We start from the raw sequence: 15,876 nt of genomic DNA, 5'->3' as shown, positions 1-15,876 counted from the left end.
TCCCTGGCCATTTCCTCGAGGCTTGTTACTTGTGAAAAGGGAATGATGCAGATACTTTTTGTCCCAAGATAGTGTTTTAACCCTTGGCCTTTATCCTATGATTAGATACAGATACCCTGGGCAAAAGAATACTCTGTGGCTCCATGTAAAGGGCCCACGCTCACTGTGGCATCCCTAAGGTGAAAAACATTTATTATACATAGAAATAAATAGAAAATGTAATATTTTCTCTGTTGAGTATTTGTAAATCATTATTTTCTGAAGCTCATAACTCATCCAAATAGAGAATTCTCATGAAAAATCTCAATATAGATTTCCTGTGCTTTTTTGTAACTCTTTATTCTTTACTCTTCTGTCACCTATTCTCTGTAATGACTGTACCATTTTTGCTAAAACTAATATGAATTTTTTTAGACAAAACCTGAAGATATCTTGCACTGAAATATTCTGGAAAAAAAGAAAAAAGCATTAAAGTTTAATAATTATAAGCATCTAACTCAGGGCCTAATAATGGCAATTTTGGGCCTCCTTATTTGACATCTTTAATATATAATAACTCCAGATAGTATGAAAAAAAATAAAAAGGAGCTCTTAAGTGATCTTAAGAAGAAAGGAGATAGAGCAAAAAAAAAAGCAGAACATTTTGAAATTTCAATTAAACCACATTTTAATAACAGTTCCCCATCCTTTTTCAATTGACTCCTCTGATCTCGAAATAAGTGCTGTTATTCACTGCTAAATTTAAAATATAAAATATTAAAAAAAACAAACTACAAGGTTATTATTTATCTTCAATATAACAAACAATGTAGAATTCCATAAATAAATAAAAATATCTAAATTCTGGACACAAGAAAAGTCAGCAGAAAATGCCATGAAAGCTGCATTTTAATTTGTCCCTTCTTTGTCTAGGGAGAACATTTCAAGGTTGTTTGCAATTAGAAGAGCTTTGAACTCTTTTGTTGAGGGAGAGGTAAAAAAAAGAAAAGGATTACCTCAGCAGCAGTTTGAAAAGACTGAGTATTGCATTTGAGTTGAAGAAGGACTTATCTTGAACCACCAGTCCAGATCCACATCTGTGGATCTAGTTACCATTTAACAAAGAATGAATCGACTTGCCATCATAGCATGAGAAAAGGCTTGTTCTGTTCTTCAGATGTTTTTAATCTGATCCTGAGGAAGTTATTTAGGGGGAGAATCTAAATGTGGTTTAGGTGTCTCAACACCTTTGAGGGCAAAAGGACGAAATATTGAAAGGTGTGTGGTTTACTAGTGAAGCAGACAGTTGCTTTTTAGGAGTTAAGGATGAAAAGCAGTCCTGAAAAGCAGAAACATCATCATTTTTATAACAACACATTGTTATAAAATTCCATGCTAATAGCAAAAGAGAATAAAACACCCAAATTGCACAATGATTTGGGAAACAAATATATTGCTACTTATTTTTAATTGTATTTCTTATGGTATTTAAAATAAAGAATGCATACAAGTGGAACAAGTTTTAAATCCAATTGAAAATATCGGCCCAGACTACAACTACAATTTAAGTCCATGATGACACTCTGCCCCCAGCCTTGCTGAGTGTTTCACAGAGCAGCAGACTACTCAGGAGCCTGCAAACATATAGAGCCACAGCTACATCCACAGAGCCATCAGGAGCCTGGTGGCAGCTCTGCTCAGCCTGTGCCCGGTGGTTTTGGGCCAACCCCTGGGACAGAGCAGCCTCCTGGCTGTCCACCCATCTCAGAGAAGGCAAACTTCAAGGGTGCCAAAAAAGGAGTGGATTAGGAGGAACCTTCTGCATTAAGAATAAGGTTGTACACATGGCTATCACAGTCTGAAAACCACTGGAGAGGTGCAATACAATCCCTTAAGATTTGATTTTTCTCTCCTTTCAGAGGTGCTTTTTATAGGACTTGGTGTATTTTATAGGCGTGAAATAGGACAAGTCTGATTTGCATAATGATATTTATCACTACATACAGATCCTTTGCAGGAAGTTAGAGAAACCCTGAGCAACCCTAAGGATGTATGTTCTCAGCCACAGCAAGCCCCTAAGTGCTGTGCAGAAGTCCATTAAGTGCAGAAATGTCAAATGTATTTTTATCAAAGGTTCCAGTTTTTGTTGCTGTCACCATATGTAGTGGGTTAACCAAGCTGGACACCAGGTGCCCATCAAAGCCACCTGTATGGTCTTCAGCAGGACAGGGGAGAGAGAATGTCATTATAGGGTCATGGCTTGAGATAAGGACAAGAAGAGATCTCTTAAAAATCATCATCATGGTCAAAACAGACTTTACTTGGGGAAAATTAAGTTAATTTATTAACAATTAGATCAGAGTAGGGTAATGAGAAACCAACCCCAAACTTTAAAGACTCTTCCCCCCACCCTTCCTTATTCCCAGGCTTAACTTCACTCCCAAATTCTCTCCCTCCTCCTCACCATCAACACAGGGGAGCAGGAGATGGGATCTGTGGTCAGTTCATCACACATTATCTCTGCTGCTCATTCCTCTTCACGCTTTTCCCCTGCTGCAGCGTGGGGTCCCTCCTATGGCAGACAGTTCTCCATGAACTTCCCCAATGTGAGTCCTTCTGACAGGCTGCTGTTCTTCATAACTATTCCAGAGTGGGTCCCTTCCCAATGGGGTGCATTCCTTCAGGATCAGCCTGGGTCTCTTCCATAGGGTCACCAGTTCTGCCATCAAACCCACCCCAGCATGGGCTCCAAAAAGCCCCAGGTTCTGCCGGGAGCCTGCTCCAGTACAGGCTTCCCATGGGATCACAGCTTCCTTTGGGCATCCCTCTGGTCCCACATGGGGTCTTTCAAAGGCTGCAGGTGGATATCTGCTCCACCATGGACCTCCATGGGCTGCAGGGGAACAGCTTAGGGGGACAGTTGGCTTAGCTATATTACAAAAAAAAAAAAAAAAAAAATTAGATTTGAAAAAAAGTAAAGAAATCTTTTGATGAAAAAAATTCATTCCAGATTGTAATAAAAGAGAAGTTTAATATTTTCAATAAAGTTCACTTTCAAGCACTTTATAGAGCTGTTCCGTTTTTGTTGTATGTCTCAATTGCAGACAAAGAAAAGTATTTTGAAAAGAAATAGCTTCTTGGTAGATACAACCTGACATATAGCCAGCCTCTAAAATTTATGCAAATATTTAGCCAATGCAACAGAAAAGCTTATGTTCTGTCAAATGTTCCCTCCAGCAACCATGTAACCCTGTAAAACAAAACCCAGCAGCCATGGAGCAAGCATCCCCATTTTCCCAGTCATTTCTATCCATCAATTATGTTGCACCAAAGAGAAATAGTCACTTTACTCTCTTTCTTCATCAATTTGCAATTAAGAAATGAAAAATAAAGGTAAAGGGGTAAGGTAAGATCATATAGTATATGTAGAGCACAAGGGAAAACACTGAGTTTAAAATACGTTTTATAAGACTACAGAATTTCACTAATGAAATCACTTTGAAAAATAATAGTTGATCAATGATCCAAGAATGATCAATCCATAGCAATTACTTGTTTTGCTTAATGAAGTTTTATAGAAATATTTTTTAAAAACAACATGTATATGTCATTTTTTGTGTTAAGAGAAATCACTGCACAATAGACTTGAACCTTCTTAAAATAATTTTAGACAAAACACAAAATTTCAGAGTTTCCAAAGTTGCTGTGCCAGTGTTTGACATTTCAGTACGAAATTAGAACTATCTTTTTGATAAACCTTTTCAACTGAAAAATAAAATAATACTGATGTATTTTAACATAAACATTAACTGGAGGTTCTGTACAAGGACAGACTTTGTGATATATTAGGCTCAGAGCTAAGAAAGTGGTTAAAATCAGAACCACAGAAGAGCCAGCAGGACTACATTCTCTTGTGTACAGTCTTTCCAAGACTGTTCTGCTCTTTCTTTCCAGTATGTGCATTCAGAAAAAGCATTCACCTATAACAAAGAATATAGGAGATTTTCAGTCTATTATGCAGAGTGTGGTGACTCCTGTTAGAGTAACACGGGAAAAATCCCAACATTTAAACAATCAGTGGCACTGTGATACTTATGTCATGTCATCAAATTAAAGAAATTACTTTTCTCTGAGAGAGGTAATACAAATAAATAGTTATACAAAGTGAATGCTTTGAATCAACTCACAAGAATTTAGATGTGCATCATTTAAATCCCTACTTTCAGGTTCTATATCCTTCTAAGGCTTCTAAAAGACCTTTTATTGAATCAAATAGCTGTGGAAAAACAAGTATCCTCTAAATAATGTAAAATACCAAATGCATGGTGAATAATTCTCTTCATAAGAAGCAAGATTGATTTTGCCTTTGATTATCTGTGCTACACAGAAATACTTTTTCCAATTAAGGTTAAAAAGTTAATGTTACAGAGTCAACAACTTGACAAAATATCACATTAATCAGGAAGTATATACTTATTGGAATTCCACATGCAGTGCTGAAGGAGCTATTTCTGGAATACCAGACAAGCACTGAGGTACAGAGACATGTTCTGGAGCACTGATTAGCCTGACATCTTAAAATATAACATGTGGATTGAACCAATAATATATTGTTAAACAAGGTACTAAAGTATTCAGTATCTCAGTTCTTATTTTCTTCAGGAAAAATTAGGAGCCTAAACAGTTCAAATGATTCCTAGAAAAATGTTACATTCCATACAATATTTTTTTTAAAAGTAGCTAAATATCTCTATTATAACAATACTGCCACAATCAATTTTCATCTATAAAGATGCACTTCCTCTTCTGGCACCCAGTGCTTCAGGGACCTTGCTGGGACTATTATCTCCACTTTGTCCATAACAAGGAGGCAAAATTAATAAACCTGCTTGGACCCTACTGTGACTGGACCTGGATTATTTTGGGCTCTTAGCTTGACTAAAAGTAGTACAGGAGCTTATGGCAGTTCCCTTTCCTGGAAGGGCTCAGAAACAGGAAGCAAGTGGGTAAATAAGGAGATTGGAGGAAGTGATGACATCTGTCCTTGTCAGTTTTGTTCATGCACATTTGGTTGAGTGATGATGAGCCCCCAGATGGAACTGCTGGTACTTTACACCTCTGAAAATCAGAGCACGGACAGATTAAAATATTGCTTATAATCAGAATGGTCCCATAGTTGTGGTTCTTATGTTCCAGACTGGAGGCAAGATACAGTTTTCTACCCAGTAGAACTGTAAAACAGATGAGCTATTGCAGAAGCAAGCTGCCAAAGAAATTAATTTCACCTGAGATTCAATTGTTGGCTCCCATCAAACTGAGGACATTTTCAAAGGACTGTGATAACTTCAGGGTGTTATGTCTTTGCATTCCCTCACATCAAACTCAAGATACTGGAGTAACGTTTGAATAACATGTTGTCAAGTCTATAGAACTATGATCTCCTAATGATGAGTGAGATATAAAAATATATACAGACAGATAATGTTGGCTGAAATGAAGAAGGGCATAAAAATGAATATAAAGGAAGAACAGTTTCATAAAAATGAAACAATTTCTTGATAATTTTGTTAATGGACAAGGAATACCAATCTACTCTTGGTTTTATACTAATCACAGTGAAGCAAATAAAAGAGGTTACAGAGATAATAAAATAATGACAATAATTGTTTTTCAGATAAAGTAATAACTCAGAACACTATCAAGAACATGGTTGTTGTTACTTTTCTAATTTTTTTACCTTGTGCAAGGGATATATATTCTCTCACTGTGTAACCAGAAAAAAGAAGATATAATGAAAAGAATAATTATGGTCATTAATTTGATTTTGAAAAGCTTTTTTTCTTTATCCCAGAGTTTAGCTACACAAGGACAATTTACAATTTGGCCTCTGGCAGTGAGATACTCAAAAGGAATAAATAGAACAAAGACAAAGATGAGATCAAAACTTAATTTCGAGACTGAGTGCTGTCTACACCCCATCACTCATATTTCAGCTCCTTTAAATACTGAACCAAACTCTGCTCACTGCTACATAGGCAGTTCTTTTAAAATCAGTGGAATTTTATGGTTTTAACTAAAATAATTCAGTTAGTACACCAAAAATGAAAACAACTCTTTTGCATTGTGTTCATCAGGACCCTACCCAATATGAATTTTGACTTGAAAAAAACCTCACAACATAGCACGGAAAGAATTGAAATTTTGAGGAAATTTGTTTGTGAGAAATTCAGAACAGCAAAAATATCAGTAGGATCATGAACAATCTCTATGTTCCAAAGAGAAGTCTCTATGTTCCAAAGAGAAATACTGTTATCATCCATGGTCCACATCAAGTGCTGGAGTGAACTTGTGAAGGTCCATCCTTTCCCCACAGGCTCACCACATGTCAGACCTAAGACATCTGGAGGACTTCTTTTAGCTATGGAAGACAAACTTAATACTATCGTAGTTTCTTGTGCTCACTGCTAAAGTTACAATGCTAATTTTTGTGTTGAATCTAACAGTTTATGGAATGGAAATAAAGATAGACAAAAGAGTTCCTTTCCTAAACAGTCATATGATGAATTACCAAGTATTAAAAAACAAACAAACAAACAAACAAACAAACCCTAGGTAAGTTTATATGATCATTAATATTAATATCAAGTTTTTAAAAATTAGTTTTCTCTCTATTTACACAAGAAGAAGAAAAGAGGGTCTCAGGAAAGACACTTCCTAATATCAAGATTTTATTCCTAAACTATGTAAATGGCATGATTCTATATGGTCCTTGAATTAACTCCACATGCAGTTGTGGTATCTCTTTCTCAGAATGTGGTAAAACTGAAAAGGCAGAGAGAAGGAAGGCAAGGACAGACAGAGGTATGACATGGCATCTGGTGAGACAGACTAGGATTCATTCATCTGGAGAAGCTTTATAAAACAAGAAGTGTCATGACCAGAGCAAATAAGGAAGAACAATTTTGTCTCTCATAATGCAGTATACAGGATACATCAAGCAGAAGCAGAAGGTGATAAGTTGAGACTAAACTAAAAAGGGTTTAGCTGAGCTATGAAGTTACTTGTGGAGGATGAGTATTAAAAAGTGAATGGAAAAATACGCAACAGTACACAACCCACTGGGGGTTATTAAACAGAAAAGCTGCACCATGAATTTCCTGAGTCACAATTGTTGGATATGAGAAGAACATCTGGAAAAGAACATGTTTTTGTCATCCCCTTCAGAACTTGTTCCCAAGCAAAATACTGAACTAAAATATCTTTGGCTGAATATTGTTCAGCAGCATCTTACAAGGAAGATATGTAAGAGTTTTTCTGAAATATGTTGGTTAAATGACTCAATAGACTTGATGTAAACAATACACGTACAATGAAATGAGAAATAACTTCAAAAACACTTAGACACTCATTAATATTTATAGTCTTATTGCATGTTATGGTATCCTGATATTTACCTTGGGATTTCAAACTGACCTGTACATTCACTATTTAATCTAATTGCTCCCTTTTAATTCATTAGCAGGAAGTGTTTTATTTTTTTTCTAATGCAGTTAATATTTATTTGTTCTTATGAGGTCCCAACCCACTGCTACAGAAAATAAGAAAACATTTAGCTAGCTGTCCCAAATGACTAACTGTTTCTGTTTCCATGCCTGTTATTGTAGAAAGCTTTGGTATGATTTTCTCTTCTCAGAAGCTTTCTTAACATTTTTCATTGTAAAGCAAGTTCTAATTTATGCATTAATAACCAAACCCAGATTAACAAAATCATTGCTAGTCCTTACGAAAGTTTGAGATGTCAAAACAAATAAAATCAAACAAATCTATATTTATACTGTACCCTGTTGTACACACTGACATTAACAATCATATTGTCATTAGTCTGTCCTCATCAGGAGGCGACACATGACTGTTTTTGCCAGACAGTGTTTAAAAATGAGTTGGTGCAGAATACACATGATGTTCTCTGCAGAGTAAATTAGCACTCCATACCACTGTGACTTCTAGTACTCAGCTATGTCAGGGGACCTCTGCTTTGTGCCACAGTGTGCAGTGTAGACAGAACCTGTACAACTTGCCTGTGTCTTTCATACTAAGTAAATGTTAACCTAGTCTAGTGACAGGTGTCCCTGTCCATGGCAGGGAGGTTGGAAATAGCTGATCTTTAAGGTCCCTTCAACCCAAACCATTCTGTAATTCTGTAATTCTCTTCTTAGAGCCAGAAGCAAGACACGGGTAGCCCTGCCTTCCAGATACCATTAGAGCACAGTTCTGAAGGGATTAAACAGTGTGTGTTAACACATTTCAGCTCAGCTGCTATACTTCGAATGCTCAGATTTTTCATTTAAAAAAAATCTAATCCTGGAGTTCCTCCATGTATTCATTTAGATTTGTAAATAGTGAAGAAAATGTAAAAGCTGTAGGTTCCCTGCTTAGCTGCAATTGAAAGCTGCAAGAAAGGCAAATTGTGCGGGAAGGAGGAAAAAAAAAAAGCTTACAACAATAGTTAAGCAATTTTGTCTTCCAACAGCCCTCGCAACCATTACCACACCTGCTTTCCATCTATCGTTATTAAAAAGTCTAATGCAAAAGATTAAAGACTAGAGACTTGCAGAATCCAAACACTCATTACCAGCTGTTTCTGCAGATGTCAAAAATTAGGACTTTCAGGTGGGTTATCTGAACCAAAAACAACCTGCAAAAGCCTGGGTCAAGTTTTTAATCTCCTCATATAAAACCCATTAAGAAGAAGGCCTGTTTGTTTGGAGCAAAAATATAATTTTAAAAAAGTGCAGTATGACAACTGTGAACAAAGGGAGAGAAGAGACTAAAAAAAAAAGAGATGGTCTCAGCAGGCAAGTATATATCTTCATGATAGATAAGAACTTCTTGTTTCAAAGGTTTGCACTTCTATGCTATCCTAAGTAAAGCCATTATCTTGTGGTCCATGCTGTGCATTTTCAAAATTAGCAAACAGGTGTTAAATCTGGTATTTGACAGCTATAGCAATGACAAGTATTGTCTTCACAGCTGTGGTATCTGGCAGCCATTGTTACCATAAGAAGTGCTGGCAATTGAAAGAATAATTTGCATTATTTTGCAATTGCATAGAAATTACTATTGCTCAGTCACTGCAGCCATCAGTCAGCTCTCTGGGCAGAGGATTCAATATCTTTTGTATCAGTGGAGATAGTAGTCCATTTCTCTTGCAAACTGGCACTTAGCATCAATTGTTACTTAGTGGATTAGGTAAATGTGTGAACATAATCTCTGCAGTCTCATGAGTTATGAGATCTTCAGGCTATTGTAGTTAAGGATGGAATGAGACTGGGACATCCACTGTGACCTTTCTTTCCAATCTTGAAAGAGCAGGATATCCTGATTATGGTTTTTCGGTATAAGGCTCAAAGCTGAATTTTCACTTGAAAATGAGAATTTCTGTATGTCCACCCTGAGACTTGAAAGATCCTGAAACTCACATCCACTTGCAAGAGTAAAGGGGTTGTAATGCCAATGTCAAGGCAAACTTTTCCTATTTAGAGACTTATAGTTAACTCAGGGACAGAATTACCAACGGGGGAAAGGATTAGGAACTCCCTTGAATGCTTTCTGCTTTTTGTCATTCATTTTTTTCATTTATGTCTTGCTGTGCATTCCAAAAGGCTACTTTCGGACTCCAGAATCACCTTCCTTTTTTCAAAGAGTTCTCATAACATTTTCATGCACATTTTCTGCCCTAGACTTCAATTCTATGCCAAAATCAAAATATTTTACTTCCGAAAATGAAAGTATTTGTTACTAATAGAACCGAAAGTACTGCTCCATTGTTCCTGGAAATACAAATATTGTTTTTTAATATGACTTTGTCAAATCCAGAGGGCCACAGAAGACGTTTTCCAGCCTTTGTTTTTACTAAAATGGCAGACTAAAGAACACATTTCTAATGATTTGTTCATCAGAAAGTGTTCCAATAGAGCTATAATTAAAAACTAAGTGTTTTAAAAAGAAAATTTGTAAATCAAACTGTTTGCTTAACTTAATGGATAGATATATCCTAATAAGCAATGTATTTCCAGGGTGAATCTGCAATAAATCACTTTCTGGAATTATTTATATTTTCGGAATACACAGCCCCAGTACATAAATATTATGTTTAGATTGATTTATTTTAGTATTTATACTCAGTCTGTTCTTCAAGCTTCTGGGCTTTTAATTAATCTGGATTTGGGGCATAAATTCTTTATGCTTTGATTAATACCAAGCAGGTTTTATTTAATTAAAGAGACAGACTGATGAGAGACATTTTAATCAAAAATTTCATATGCATACAGTACATCTGTATTTTTTAATACAAGCTCAGGCACATTAAAACAAGATTTATCCTTTCTCAGCTGTTTTCCTTTTTGAATTATGGCATATTTCTGGTTCATGTGAGAAGTTACCTTCATGCACTCATTCCATACCCTGCCTCTTCTCTTCTCTGAATGGCAAAGCAAAAAAATACGATGAAGCGACAGGAACAAACAGAAAAACAGGGACAAAAGTAAACTAGTCACATGCTTAGAAGAAACTTACTAGATATCTCTGAATTTTCTAAAAGTGAAAAAGAATGTTATAAAAGCCATTTCTTGAGGAACAAAGTAATTCCATGAAAATACACTGAATTCTTTTGGTTCTTATGAAAGAAGTGAGCAACCAGAAGATTTCACAAATTAATATAATATGGTCACATCTTCATTATCTTTTCCACCATGCAGCTAAGTTTTTGTATGGAAAATAACTGTCCCAGAGTAATAAACATTTGGCTCAAGTTTTACATCTGTCTACATTGTGTGCATATATGGTCATTAGCACAATGTTGTCTTAGTAACTTTTGATTTTTCAGCACATTTATTTACCACTCGACTCTCTCTATCCATGTTTAGGGTTTTAGAATTTGTAATATGACAAAACAGAATTTTTAAAAATAGAAAGCATGGTCTTCCCAGCTCACAGCACAGTTGTAGTCCTTTCATTTTTCACAGAGCTGGAATCACAATTAAGAATCATCAGCACTGTAGCTAGAGAAGACTACAGTATTTTTGGAAGGATAAGGTCAGTTCAAATCAATAGTAAGATTTGCAAAAAATGAGAGTCTTTGAAACAAAGTAGTATACACAAACTAAATAATTCACAGGGAATTTCACTAAAATCAAAGGCTGCACTCATAATACTTTATTTTGTTTATGCCTTTTTTTTAAGCTTTTTTAAAAGAAATTCTGAGTATGCATATATGCAGGTTCTATATATATCCTGTAAATAGATTTAGCTGGCTATTAAAGAGGAAGGTTGAATGGCCCCCTATTGCAGAGAGAAGATGATGGTCAGGTGCAGGCCCTCTAAGCAAGGAGGAGCTTGTGCTTGTAGTCAGGAATGCTCAAGGATCTTTGAGAGTGAACTGCTTGATAAAGCAAACTGTGAAGGAGAATCACTGCACTTGGCTTCAGTTATTTTCAGTGCAGTCATGGAAAGCTGAGGGCACCCTAGATTTGCAGTGTTTGTGGTTACCTAAGTAATTTACTTTTCCAACCTATTTTAGTTTGAAGAAAAATCTATCCTTCCCTTGGAAGTGTTCACAAACACATCTGGATATGGCACCTGAAGACGTGGCTTAATGGTGAACTTGGTGGTGCTACGAGGCTGATGGTTGGATTTGGTGATCTTAGAGGTCTTTTTCAATCTTAACGATTCTGTGGTTCAATGATTAAATCTTCAATGCCACTGGTTAGAACTGCACTGACAAGAAAGAGAGCAGACAGTGGTGGCTGCTCAAATGTTTATGTCTTTGTAGAGGTGCCAACACTTTATCAGAGGCAACAGGGAAGTGACCCTGTATGAAGCCTTCTCCAGAGGTGACAGGAAACCTTGAGGATAGGTGAGGACATTGCTCAATGCAGGAAGACACTGAGACATAAGCATGTTATGTTCTAGTTTAACGATTCACATTTTAATAAAACCTAGGTTTAGTAGTTTATCATCTTTAAAAATGTATGTTTTAAAGAATGGAAAAGCAACTTTTTTCAAAGAACTGGCTATTAAATCTTCTACTGAAAGATGCTGTTTTAATTACTGGAATCTTTGAATATACAGTTTTCTCAGAGAAAGTTTAACTTTTCCAACCACAGTCAAGCACAAAAGCTGAGAGTTTATGATTGTTTGCAAACCTATTTGTATCTTAGCTAATGCCCAGCTTCATTTTGAGCTCTTCAGAAACTTTTTTTCCCTGAACTCAATGGTTTTGGAACAGGAAATACCTCAGATGAGGATCCTTTAAATCTAGACATGATATCTACACCTAAATTACTCATTCTATACTTCCTTTATAAACAAGCAAACAAAAGAAACAAATTAAAATTGTGAAAGCACTATCTTGGTACTCATCTGTAAAGACTATAAAAACTAGCTAAGGCTTCTATCCAATTTTTTGAGTCTAATGCAAAAGTTGATAAAATCCATCACATGAATATAAGAGGAAGAACAGAAAGTCATGTTCAAAGAGCAAGCTGATCTGAGACTAATTTGTATTGCTGCCTTGCCAGGGGACATTTATAAATAATTTGGTTGTAGAAGCAGATAACTATTGGCATATAACTGTGGTAACAGAGAGCATTATGGGCAGCAGATTACTGCTGTCATGTTCCAATTGTCACATTGAAACAATATTGAACAGAATTGCATTTATCTAAATAAAGTCTAATACTTCAAAAATCAATACCTACCAAGACATCTAGATTCTGAAATCTAAAACTTTCCCCAGCAGGTAACTGTCTCCAAAATAAATGTTCTGGAAACACGGGGAAAATTTCTGTCAGTGTAAGTACATTAATTTTCTCTAAAAGCCTTGGAGTTGAATTTTTAAAAAAATAACAAAGACCACGAGGGGGTTTTTTTGCTTGGTTTTATTTGTTTGTTCTGAAAAGGAAATACCTCCACAATACATGATTACAAGTAAAATATCACCAGAGGTATCCAACCTGCCAGTGCACCTCTAAGAGGCCTACAGAAGTTGACTGAGAAAAGCAGTTCATAATACATAATATTGCAAACAGAAAAGAAGAGGAAGCTCACAAATAGGAAAAAAAAAGAAATAAAAAATTGAAAACCACTGACCTGGATACAAAAGGTAACAAATAATACCATCAACAAACTAAAATTCCTCTTTTTAATAACAATCAGCCATCATTAGTTAAATTAAAAATAAATACAGGATTAAAATATCACACATCATAACATCATTCAAACACAGTTCACGTGGGGTCTTCAGATAAAATAGATTAGACCAGTGGTTAAAAGATGAGAAGTAGCAATTATTTTAATCTTTTGTTGAATTTGAATGGCTGAAAGGAGATGTAGGAAGTTTTGTCTGCCTTCACAAATCACTTCAGTGGTCAATACACTTTTCAGTGTTATGTCCTTAAGACATATTTGTGCCAAGACATTTGTGTGTTCAAGTTGTGCAGAGACTTGTTTTAGAGAAAACACCCACAGAGCTGCTCTCAATTCTTCTTTCTGACATACTCTCAAACACTGATTTATTGTGCTTCATCAGCTGCTCCAAGGCTTTTTTTTTTCATGTTTTACATCAGTTTATACAGGAACAGCTCTCTTAAATATTATTGTGATATAAAATAGCCATGTATTCACATCCAGGAGATGAACCACCAGAGCCTCTCAGAACTACAAACTCAAAGAGGAGACTGCTTGTCACTGCTATTATGTGCTGGTTGTCACTGCTGTTGTGTCTGCTCTTTCCTCTCCGTGTGTAAGTCTTGGTTTATCTCTACAGTGACCTCCTGCAACATCTGTACCTATAATTTGATAGTAGAGAAGACAGGATATGAATGATATATATGTTTTATATGCCACATAATACATTATGTTCCTGTTATCATCATTCAGAAGAACTCTGGGCTAGACATACACCCCCTCTTTTCAGTGGGGGCTAAGGGTAGAGTGGTTGATCACCTCTCAGCAAGAAAATGGTCTTTGAAGATGTGAATGATTCACAAGATTGTTGTGTGTTTGTTGCCCCCCCAATTTGCTGCACATCTAGTGTGTGTTTAATCTAGAATTAACAATAATTCATTGTTTGTTTGTTTAGGGGTGTTTCTTATCATATCTTGTCAGAAATGATATGATGTTCTTTTTGACTTCTCAGAAAATATGACTCCTGATTTTGAAAAAATTCTTAAGCAAGATGGATGGTAAAGGAATCAGCATTTATACTTTTTGACATCACTTAAGCTTTTGTAAGTTATATTTTACACAAATATCTATATATAGAAAAAACAACTGCTATAAATAATTGAAGGAGAAATTATTCTTTACTGTGAGGGTGGTGAGTCATTGGAATAGGTTGCCCAGAGAAGCTATGGATAACCCATCCCTGGCAGTGTTGAGGGTCAGGTTGGATGGGGCCTTGAGCAATCTGGACTAGTGGGAGGTGTCCCTGTCCATGGCAGGGGGTTGGAACTACATGATTTTTAAGGTCCCTTCCAACACAAACAATTCTATGGCTCTATGATTTTATTCTGATGGTTCATGATAAGCCTAAAAACACAACCAAAGAGATAATTTAGAGAAGTTTGTGTATCCCAAATGCACTGAGAATCTATTTTGCCAAAAGGAAAAATTGTTACAAGTGTCATGTGGATGTGTTTCTCGTTCTTTCTCTGAATTTTCCATGCTGAAAAATGTCCTCTGTGACTGATTAAAAACTGATTTATTTTAATACAAATTTCAGTGGAGATTGATTTGTTTTATAAGTACCACTCATATCATATATTGTGATTTGTTTGAGGAGGAATAGTTGCCAAATATCTAATAAATACTTGCAGTTCTGTTCTGGTGTTTTGTTGAATGAGAATTTATTTGGCTTTTAAAATAATGTGTTAAACATTCTGCGAAGTGCAAATAAAACAAAGCTCAGAAGGAGCTTTCTAGAAAGTTCAGTACCTATATTCACTGAACTTAATGGAATTCTCTGTAAAATTGGATTAAATTTTCTGGAAACTTCATGGACTCTCAACAGGTTTTGAGAATTTGTTACAACACTCACTTTAAACCACACTCCTCTTCATTCAGACTGTCATCACTAGAAAAGCAAGTGGTGCTATTGAGACAGTTGAGGTTCAGGTCAGATTGAGCAATAAAGATACTGTTACTTGTACATTTAGATTCATTCCACCACCAGGACCCACAGTTTTCCCAGAGTGTCCTGAGAAGCAGCAAGGTGTCCTGCTATCAGTCATTGCACTTCCCTCACAACTTATGTCTCTGTGATTTCAAAGACCTTGAAGATTATGATACACCAGTACAAGAACTAAGAAAATAGAAGGGTTTTGGTAGAATGAGAAAAAGAATGGACTTTCTTTTTCAATCAGAAGGGAATAGCATCCTATTCTCATGCTAATGTTCATTGCTGGGAACATCTTTTCAATAGGTATTTTGATATAAACCAACACAGTAATATAACTGTTCTGAGAAGAACAACACCACACAACAATTCTACAGGGCTGTCTTTATGTATATATTGTTTTTCCACCCATTCTAGCATATTTACATTGGAATTTATTGATCGTATTCACAGAGAAAATGGTTGCAATGTTCCAAATAGTAGTCAGACTTCCTGTCTAGAATGAAATTTTGAATTTCATTAATTACTTTATTACCACAAATTGTTGGAAGAAACATGTGTTCTTGGATGTTAATTAATAGCTCATTATTATTATACAAATTAACTTGGCAGCACTACGTACCGTATATTTGTGGAATAATGAATTACATTAAAGAGAAGCCAAGATGGCAAACACTGAAGTGCATGCATCTATTATCTGCTTCTTAGAAATGCATAAACCT

This window comes from Manacus candei, unplaced genomic scaffold, assembly GCF_025592945.1.
Source record: "Manacus candei isolate 608988 ecotype Guabito, Panama unplaced genomic scaffold, ASM2559294v1 h1tg000104l, whole genome shotgun sequence".
Lineage (NCBI taxonomy): Eukaryota > Metazoa > Chordata > Aves > Passeriformes > Pipridae > Manacus > Manacus candei.
The sequence above is the reverse complement of the archived record's forward strand: the minus strand, read 5'-3'. Positions refer to the sequence as shown.